Raw genomic sequence first — 10,037 nt, 5'->3', positions numbered from 1 at the left:
CTGTTGAGCAATATTTTACTCGTGTTAGAGATCTTGTCAATAAGATGAGAGTCTATGGAGAAGATATGCCCGATAGCAAAGTGGTGGAGAAAATTCTTCGCACCATGCCGATGAAATATGACCATGTGGTGACTACGATACTAGAGTCCCACGATATGGATACTATGACGATTGCAGAGTTGCAAGGAACCATGGAAAGCCACATCAGTAGAATATTGGAGAAGTCAGAAAAATCAACCGAGTAAGCCCTGAAAAGCCGAGTGAATTTCAACAACGTTGCAGAATCAAGCCGTACACAAGAAGGACGAGGTCGTGGTTTTAATTTTCAAAGTAGAGGCAGAGGAAGTTTCAGAGGTAGAGGTCGTGGCAATTACAACCAAAGAAGTTACAATAACTTTGCACCACCTAATCAAGGAAGAGGTGGAACGAATTTTAGACTTGTCAACCGAGGAAGAGGTCGAGGCAATTTTTATCAAGAAAGAACTAATTTCAACTGCTTTCATTGTGGAAAGTACGGACACAAAGCAGTAGATTGCAGATTCAAAATGGTGAATAACAATCAAGCACATGTTGCAGAAAATCAGTATCAAAATGCTAATTAATGATAATCCGGGTACTCAGACTTTATTTTTTACAAGTAATTCATGTGCTGAAAATGAAAATATATGGTACTTGGATAATGTTTGCAGTAATCATATGTCTGGTAGAAAGGAGTTATTTTCTTCAATAGATGATTCAGTTAAACTATTATTGAAGTTTGGTAATAGTACAAAGATCCATATTGAAGAAAAAATGGCACATACCAATTAGATTGAAGGATGGTTCTCTGAGTTATATTTATGATGTTTTCTATGCTCCTGAACTTGATTACAATTTACTGAGTATGGGGCAATTATCTGAGAAGGGATATAAGATGATAACTTATTGTGGATATTGCACTGTATTTGACAACAATGAAAGGTTCATTGATAAAGCAAAGATGACTTCAAACAGAATATTTCCATTAAAAATTCAACATGTTAATCCCTCTTGCATGAGTTCTGTGATACTTGATGATAACTGGTTGTGGCATATGCGGTTTGGGCACTTTCATTTTTCTGGCCTAAACTACCTGTCAAGAAAAGGACTTGTTTCTGGTCTACCACGGATTCATATTCCCAATTGTGTTTGTGAGATTTGTCAACTGGGAAAGAAGCACAGAGATCCGTTTCCTACAGGAAAGTCATGGAGAGCCAGAAAATTACTTGAAATTGTGCATTCAGATCTCTGTTCTGTAGAAGTTCCAAGTAATGGTGGTAGTAGGTACTTTATCACTTTTATTGATGATTTTAGTAGATATACATGGGTATACTTTTTAAAGCAGAAATCAGAAGCATGTGATGTCTTTAAGACATTCAAGGCGTTTGTCGAAAAACAAAGTGGCTATAAAATCAAAATTCTCAGAACAGACAGAGGAACAGAATATCTTGCATGTTCAGAATACTTTAAGCAACACGGAATTCAACATCAACTAACAACTAGATACACTCCTCAACAAAATGGAGTTGCTGAAAGAAAGAACAGAACCATCATGGATATGGTCAGGTGCATGCTCAAGTCAAAACAAATGCCTAAAGAGTTTTGGGCAGAAGCAGTCGCAACAGTAGTTTATATTTTAAATAGGTGTCCAACAAAAAGTGTTCGTGATAAAACTTCAGAGGAAGCTTGGAGTAGAAAGCGACCTTCCATCCATCATTTCAAAGTCTTTGGGTGTATTGCTTATGCCTACGTACCAGATCAATTAAGGAAGAAGTTAGATGACAAAGGCGAGAAGTGTATCTTTATTGGCTATAGCACAGACTCAAAAGCATACAAGTTGTACAATCCAGAAACAAAGAAAGTAATCATCAGCAGAGATGTGACGTTCGACGAGAAAGACATGTGGGACTGGAACACAAAGACAAAAAAGCAGCTGACTATAATTCCAAATACATGTGATGAAGTAGAAGAAAGACAACCTGACACAACCGAATAACCAGAATCATCTAGAAGACCTTAAAGAGAGTGGAGACTACCTGCTAGATTAGCAGATTATGAAGTTGGCAATGACAACGATCCGTCCGATAAGAAATCATAAACTTTGCTCTATTTTCACATTGTGAGCCGTTGAACTTTGAAGAAGCCTCTAAAGACAACAATTGGAAGAAAGCAATGGATAAGGAGATTCATGCCATTGAGAAGAATGACATATGGGAGCTGACAGATTTACCAGTAGATAAGAAGCCGATTGGAGTAAAGTGGGTTTACAAGACCAAGTACAAACCCAACGATGAAGTTGATCGTTTCAAAGCAAGATTAGTTGCTAAGGGATACAAGCAAAAGCCAGTTATCGATTATTTTGAAGTATTTGCTCCTGTTACAAGATTAGACACTATTCGTATGATTATTTCACTCTCGGGTCAAAATAAGTGGAAGATACATCAAATGGATGTTAAGTCTGCATTTCTAAATGGCACTTTAGAAGAAGAAGTGTATGTCGAGCAACCTGCAGGATATGAAGTTCTTGGAGAAGAAGATAAAGTTTACAAGTTGAAAAAAGCCTTGTACGGGTTAAAGCAAGCACCAAGAGCGTGGTACAAGAAGATTGATTCTTATTTTATTCAGAATGGTTTCAGAAGATGTCCGTTTGAATATACACTTTATATCAATTTCGTTGAACCTGGAGATATCTTAATCGTGTGTCTTTATGTTGATGATTTAATCTTTACTAGCAACAATTTGAAGATAATTACACAATTCAGGGAGGCTATGATAAAGCACTTTGAAATGACAGATATGGGCTTAATGTCTTACTTTCTTGGCATTGAAGTGGTTCAAAAAGATGATGGCATTTTCATTTCTCAGAAGAAATATGCAAATGATATTTTGAATAAATTTCAGATGGAACATTCAAAGCCAGTTCCTACTCCAGTCGAAGAGAAGTTCAAGTTGCTAAGAGAAGATAAAGGAAGAACAGTGAATCCCACATACTACAAAAGCTTGATTGGAAGTCAAAGGTACTTAACTGCGACTAGACTAGATATTGTGTTTGGAGTTGGTTTGCTTAGCAGATTTATGGAGGAGCCTTGTTCCAACCATTTGCAAGCGGCAAAAAGAATTCTTCGATATATCAAAGGTACTTTAAATGATGGTATTTATTATGAAAATACTAATGAAGTAAATCTTGTCAGTTACACTGATAATGATTGGGCCGAAGATATAGAAACAAGAAAAAGTACTTCAGGGTTTGTATTTCATTTTGGTTCTGGTGCAATTTCTTGGTCTTCAAAGAAACAACCAGTAGTTGCTCTCTCTACAGCAGAAGCAGAATATATAGCAGCAGCAAGTTGTGCAACACAAGCAGTTTGGCTAAGAAGAATTCTTAAGGAGTTGAACGAGAAACAAAGTACTCCAACAACAATATTTTGTGATAATAAGTCAGCTATTGCACTTTGCAAAAATCCAGTATTCCATGGAAGATCGAAACATATTGATATTCGATTTCACAAAAGCAGAGAGTTGGTAAACGAGAAAGAAGTTGTGATCGAGTATTGTTCAACTGAAGAACAAGTTGCAGATATATTTACAAAGCCATTGAAGACCGAGTTATTTTACAAGTTGAAGAAGATGCTTGGAATGATAAACTCTACAAGCTTGATTTAAGGGAGGCAATGTTAGAAAATTAAATCAAGAATATTCAAGAAAGTAGTACAACTACAATATACTAGAACATTGAAGAAGTTCAAAATCAAATTGAATTAGAATTGAATGGAAGTTGCACTCATCATCTCCATACTAGAAGAATCATGAAGTGCATTGGAAGCTTCAAGATTGATGACTAAGCTTAATAAAAAATTTTCAAGATGTGTTAGAAATGACAAGAAGATTACTTATTTGAATAGTCAAAGTAAGAAGCAAAGTTGGATAAGTATGTGTATTAAGAAGCTCGTAGAATCATGAACTTTTAGTATGAAACTTTGCCTATATAAAGGCACATATGCCTTATGTATTTTGTATGTTCCATGAAATGAAAAAGATATGATTATATGAAGTCCTTCTTTGTTCTATTATTTCATATGAGTGTTGGTGAAGTTGAAGGATGAAAAATATGATAGCGTCATTTATATGAGTAAGTGATCCTAGGACCAAGTAAGTTGTGGGTATTATACTTACACTATAATCTAATCATATGCTCACATTAACTAGCATATTCAATTTCTTATGCACTGCATGAACGATCATTTGAATAGTTAAATTTAATTAGCTGAGAAATTAAAATAGTTTTACAACGGTCTTCTCTTGTATGTATATTGATTGTCGAGGGACTCTCAATTGGAATGATTCCTGTGAAGCAGAATTCTGCCACTCTTTTGATGTGTTTTGCCTTATATAAGAGCCAAAAATTTTCAGCCTAAACAACTAATTAAAGTCTAACAAAACCCTAGATATTGTCCCTTCTCCAGCAGAAATCATTCCTCTTCTTTTCCCTAGGAGAATATCATGTATGATTTATGAATCAAATAAACCCCATAATACGGAATCATACACAATCATATTTAACCATGCTATATACACTTCATAATCATAATTATGTGGTTTCAACAATAAGTACATGCCTTATTGTCACTCGAATAAAGCGATAAACACAAGATGGTTCACTCGAATAAAATTATGCTTTTTCTTTCTTTCTTTTAAACATGATTCGATTCAGATGATGTAAATCGATCGGATCAAACCGAATTTAATAATTATAATACAGACAATTGAGTTTATTATTGTTGCTATAATAAACTGATTTTGGTCTGGTTTATTAAAAAATAAATTATTAACCGATTTAATAAAAATATCCAATAATAACATGACACATGTAAACATCTTTAAAAAAAGATATTTTTAGTGTCTTTATTAAAGTAGTCTCCAATATTAAATTATCATTTTATTAATTTATGTGTACAAATTCTAAAAATATGGGTGGAAATTGTATTTATTCATGGCCAATGAGTTATAGCTCAAATGACATAGTCTCCCTATACTCACCTAAGAGATTGTGAATTCGAGTCTCCTATTTTTGATAAAAAGAAAAATTTGTATTGATTCATGACTTCAAGAACTTAATTAGGATTTTCACCATTTTTTTCTTTAATAGAGAATGAATTTTCATCTTTTGACTTTGTAAACTTTAATCTCTAGATGTCAAGTAGTGTTCATTGCTTTTTTTTATCATGAAAGGTATAGGATGTATTTAGAGATATGCAAATTCTCTTCATTGCATTTTAATGACAATAAAGCACTAAATAGGAACCAATTGTCTTGCAAATCAGCACGATTTCACCAGACCAAGTGTCTTGGGCCTTATGTATTCTATATCATTGATTTGAAAATAGTTTTAAGAAGGTTTGAGTTCCCCATATATGATTAGAACATGTAATCGAAAAATCGAACTAAACCAAATCGATTATAATTAGTTTGATTTGGTTTGATTGATTTCAATAAAAAAATCGAACCAAAAAATTAATACAAAATTAAATTGGATGTTTTTTTTTCTAAAAATCGAATCAAACCGCAAACCGAACACCTCTATTTACTAAGTCTTTAAATCATTGACTATTTAATTGGTCTAGCAATTATAAACCTTTGAAGCGTATAATGATATGATCACAAATTGAAATTTGTAAATCTTTCCATGTTTTTTGTAAAGTTTTTGTATTATGTGTTTTAATGTTTGTCTTTTGTGATCATGCATTTTCTGCTCTTTTTTTATATTGATCATCTTGTGAACATGTGTTGTGCTAAACTTATCTTGGGGTAAAACTTAGAATGAAGAGAATGTGACGAGCGACGTTTCCTCACAGACAATGCCATTGTTCAAAAGTATTTTTGCTCTTCCGAGTTTATGAATTACCTGAATAAAATTGTAGAGAGTAGGTTGGAGACACGATGTTGCCACCATCCTCCTATTCCGAGTTCGTCATTCCCAATGCTGGAGTGTTCTTGCAAGGACTCTGACGCTCAAGTTATATTAGCATGGGTCATCGCAAAAGAAATTAAGTTAGAAATCATACCTTAATGCACATATTTGGTAGTGCATATATTATGAGGTTATGATGTTATGATCTTCTCTTATGTGAGTTGCTCTTTTTATGAGTTACTCTCATAATAAGATTCTTGATGCCTTATTGTGATCTCTTTTCGTATGACGCCCTTAGGCTTATATAGTCAATGTTATAACATTCTCCTTTAATAGTAGAATGATGGTTATAATGTAACAATTAACTTCATAAAATTGAGTTATTAGACATTAGAATGAGTTATGAGGAGTTAGTGACCTCTTTGTAACATTATTTGGAATCCAAGAGAATACTTAATCATCAAATCGGTTTTTTAGAACTTCTTATACTATAGAATCTGGTATAGTATTGGACTTGTAGAAATATTCCAGAATAGTTAGCTTAGAAGACTTTTATCATGGTGGAAAACACAATCTAAATAGTTTCTACACCGATTTACATCTTGAAATAAAGATCTTATCTCTAAAAAAAGTATTTTTCAAAATACATCTTTAAATCATCTTTGTAATCTAATTCATCGGTGATCAATCTTAGTTAACCTGAAAAAGTTTGAAACAAAAATATCTAAAATTTTTAGATCACTTTAGTTATCTAAGTCAAAGTGGTACTTGAGAAGACTCATTTAAAAATATCTAATATTATTATATCCGTAGTGTTTTAAGTCAAGCTTATCTTGAGAAAGCTTTGGACAATAATATTTGATAGTTCTTAAATTAGTTGTGATTTGAGTCAATCTTAGCTTGAGAAGACATTAGAAAAGAATATCTTGTGAATACTTATTCAAATAGCCAGCAAAACTCTTAATTTAGTTGAAGACCGAACATAAGTATTGTTAGCCAAATTAATATATATCCTTGTGTACTTTTTAACTCTATATGTCTTAGTTTATTTTGTTGAATAGCACATGTAACTTAGGCAGCATTTGTTTTGGTATACATATCCATCAAAATATAAATATAGAAGTACACGTGAATATATGTATAGTGTTTGTTTACTGAGACAAAAATTATGAAAGATATGATCATACACAAACACCCATTAAAAATATGTATTTTGTGTTTCTCTAAAATGTTGACACACAAATTTCTAACTTGAGATACTAATTTTTTTACAATTTTATCTTTCTTCTCCTATCTACTGCTGCTGGTTTGGAGCTATGATGATACTGCCCCCAACTACTCCTAGACAATTCGTGTTTTCTAAAGAGAGCGTCCCCTCTGCCTCACCCTCCCTCATGTGCCTCTGTTATTGTTCTTTTTCAAGATTTCCGCAGATGAAAAACAACCACAGATCTATAGTTCTACCTCTTCACTTATCGTCTCAACTCTCAACCTCTGTAGTCTTTGAATTTGATTTTTTTTATTTTTATTTTTTATTGAAAAAACTAAATCTGTGTATTTTTCATTTGAGTTGAAATTGAAATTTTTGTTATTATTATACATATTGGATCTTAGTTTAAATCCAATTTTTGTAGTTTCTAGGTTTGGTGCAAAGGTGGTGGTAGTATTCGATAATTTTAAAAGAAGAATGAATGCTAAAATAATAGAGGTAAAATTAAAATTTCAGTATAATAATAAATTGTGTGTTCTGTCCTGTCTAACTTACCAAACACAATATGAAATTAGTGTCTTCTTATATCTATGGATTTTTGTGTATCGATATCTATGTTCCATTTATATTGAGACGACAATCAAACACAGCCTTAGAAACTATTTTGGAAGCTGTTCTTAGTGTACTACATACCTCAGAAGTTGTTTTACAGGTTTTTCTTAACTTTCTTTAAAATTTAACTAATGTTTTTTGTAATTCACAAGTCCAAAGACTTGGTACGCTTTCTTAAGTTTATGTTTTCAGAAACATATATCTGGGTAGGATCAGCCTCCCTTTTCATGCATTTTTAAGTCACTTCGCTGTCAAGTTTAGTCGTGCGTGGGAATAGACTACTAGCACATGGTGACAAGGAATTTGAAGAGTTTGAAAATTTCATTGTCATATTTGCCTTGTGGAGTAACACCTGATAAACCTGCTGCCTAGAATTTGACGCTACTACTAATTCAACCATAGTAAAATTTTCTCTGGAACGATGAAACTAATGAACATTCATGGTGTTTATATTCTTCAATTTGAAGTTTTGAACTCAATGACCTCAATCATTATTTGTGATAATTCATGCTCGCTTTCAAGTTCTGCTTGAGTCTCTAACCTGTCACTTGCATATATCTCCTCGAGACAGTAATTTGTCGACTTGGCAATGGTAGTTATTGGAAGATTCTGCATGGCGTTTGATACAACATTAATGTAATTAGAAATATTTGTGTCATCCATCCAAACTTACTCCGCTCGTCACAATATCGAGCCTAGTGTTCCCTAGGCATTTCGTCAAGCCACTACATAATAGCAATTTTTTTTCTCTTAGCCGATTGAAATAGTGAGTGGATTCCCGGTTTTATTTTGAAAATGCTGCATTAATAAGTATCTTTTATAAGTTTTTGTTTTTAAAGTGTTATATGAAGTTGGCAGTAATGTTTCATGCACAAACAAAAGACATGGTAAGCTTTGGGTTTCTGCCAACCACTTCTATGAGAATAAAAGAAAACCTAAGAGCAAACTTAGGGAGTAAAATAAGGTTTGCAATGAGTTTTAATAGAAAAGAATTTGTAGGGAGTTTTCATAGGAGGATTTTATTCTCATTCATTAAAATAAGAGGATTTTATTCTCATAATTGATACCAAATTATGAGAATAAAAGAAAAGCTAAGAGCAAACTTAGGGAGTAAAATAATGTTTGCAAGGAGTTTTAATAGAAAAGAACTTGTAGGGAGTTTTCATAGGAGGATTTTATTCTCATTCATTAAAATTATAGTATAGATGATACTATATATATTTCTGTAACAATGTAGTTGAAATATCATCAAAAATAAGAAAGAAAATTAATTCACATCCTATTTTTTCATATTGGCTTTGTTATAGTTAGTGCATTATTGTGGGTAATGTTCAATTTCATATTACTTTGTATCTATTTGAAGTCCAAATTTTGTTGTAGACTCAACAATTGGTATCAGAGCCAGGTTATATTATTCATTAATTATTTGAGTGGTAAAATTCAATTTTGAATATAATGGCTTCTACTAGTAGTAATGTCAAAGTAGGCAAATATGAAATCGAGAAGTTCAATGGGAAAAATGATTTTTCCTATTGGATGATGCAGATGAAAAATCTGCTTATATCACAAAAGTTACACAAGGCACTAGTGGGAAAAGAGAAAAAGCCGGAAGGAATGAAAGATGAGGATTGGGAAAAATTAGATCTTGAGGCACGGGCTGCAATAATCTTATGCCTTGAGAGGGATGTTACTTTCTTGGTGAACGAAGAAGCAACTGCAATAGGCGTCTGGTTAAAGTTAGAGAGTAACTTCATGACAAAGACTCTAACTAACAGGATCTACTTAAAATCCAAATTGTATACATGCAAGATGGAGGAAGGCACCTCAATCCGAAAATATATCAATAAGTTTGATAGGATCATATCAAACTTAAAGGATATAGATGTGAAGGTTGATGATGAAGACCAGGCACTCATATTGTTACTTTCATTATCAAAGTCCTATGAAAATCTGGTGCAGACATTGATGCTGATGGGTGACACTCTGACCATGGATGAGACGAGGGCATCACTTTTAGCGGATGATCTACGTAAGGTTGCTACAAGTGTAATGTCATCTTCAAATGGAAGAGATTATAATGATCAAGCACAAGGATTGTTTGCGGCTAGAGGAAGGACTAATGAAAGAGGAAAAGGTAATAAGCGTGGAAAGTCTAGGCCAAAATCTAGACCTTACGCGGAGAGAACATGCTTTAAATGTGGTGAGGCTGGACATTTCAAAGCAAATTGTCCAAATAAGAAGATAACTTTCAAGAAACAGAACAACGACAACCCAAAAGAAAAGAAAGAA

The sequence above is a fragment of the Arachis hypogaea genome, chromosome 16, assembly GCF_003086295.3.
Source record: "Arachis hypogaea cultivar Tifrunner chromosome 16, arahy.Tifrunner.gnm2.J5K5, whole genome shotgun sequence".
Classification (NCBI taxonomy): domain Eukaryota; kingdom Viridiplantae; phylum Streptophyta; class Magnoliopsida; order Fabales; family Fabaceae; genus Arachis; species Arachis hypogaea.
The sequence above is the reverse complement of the archived record's forward strand: the minus strand, read 5'-3'. Positions refer to the sequence as shown.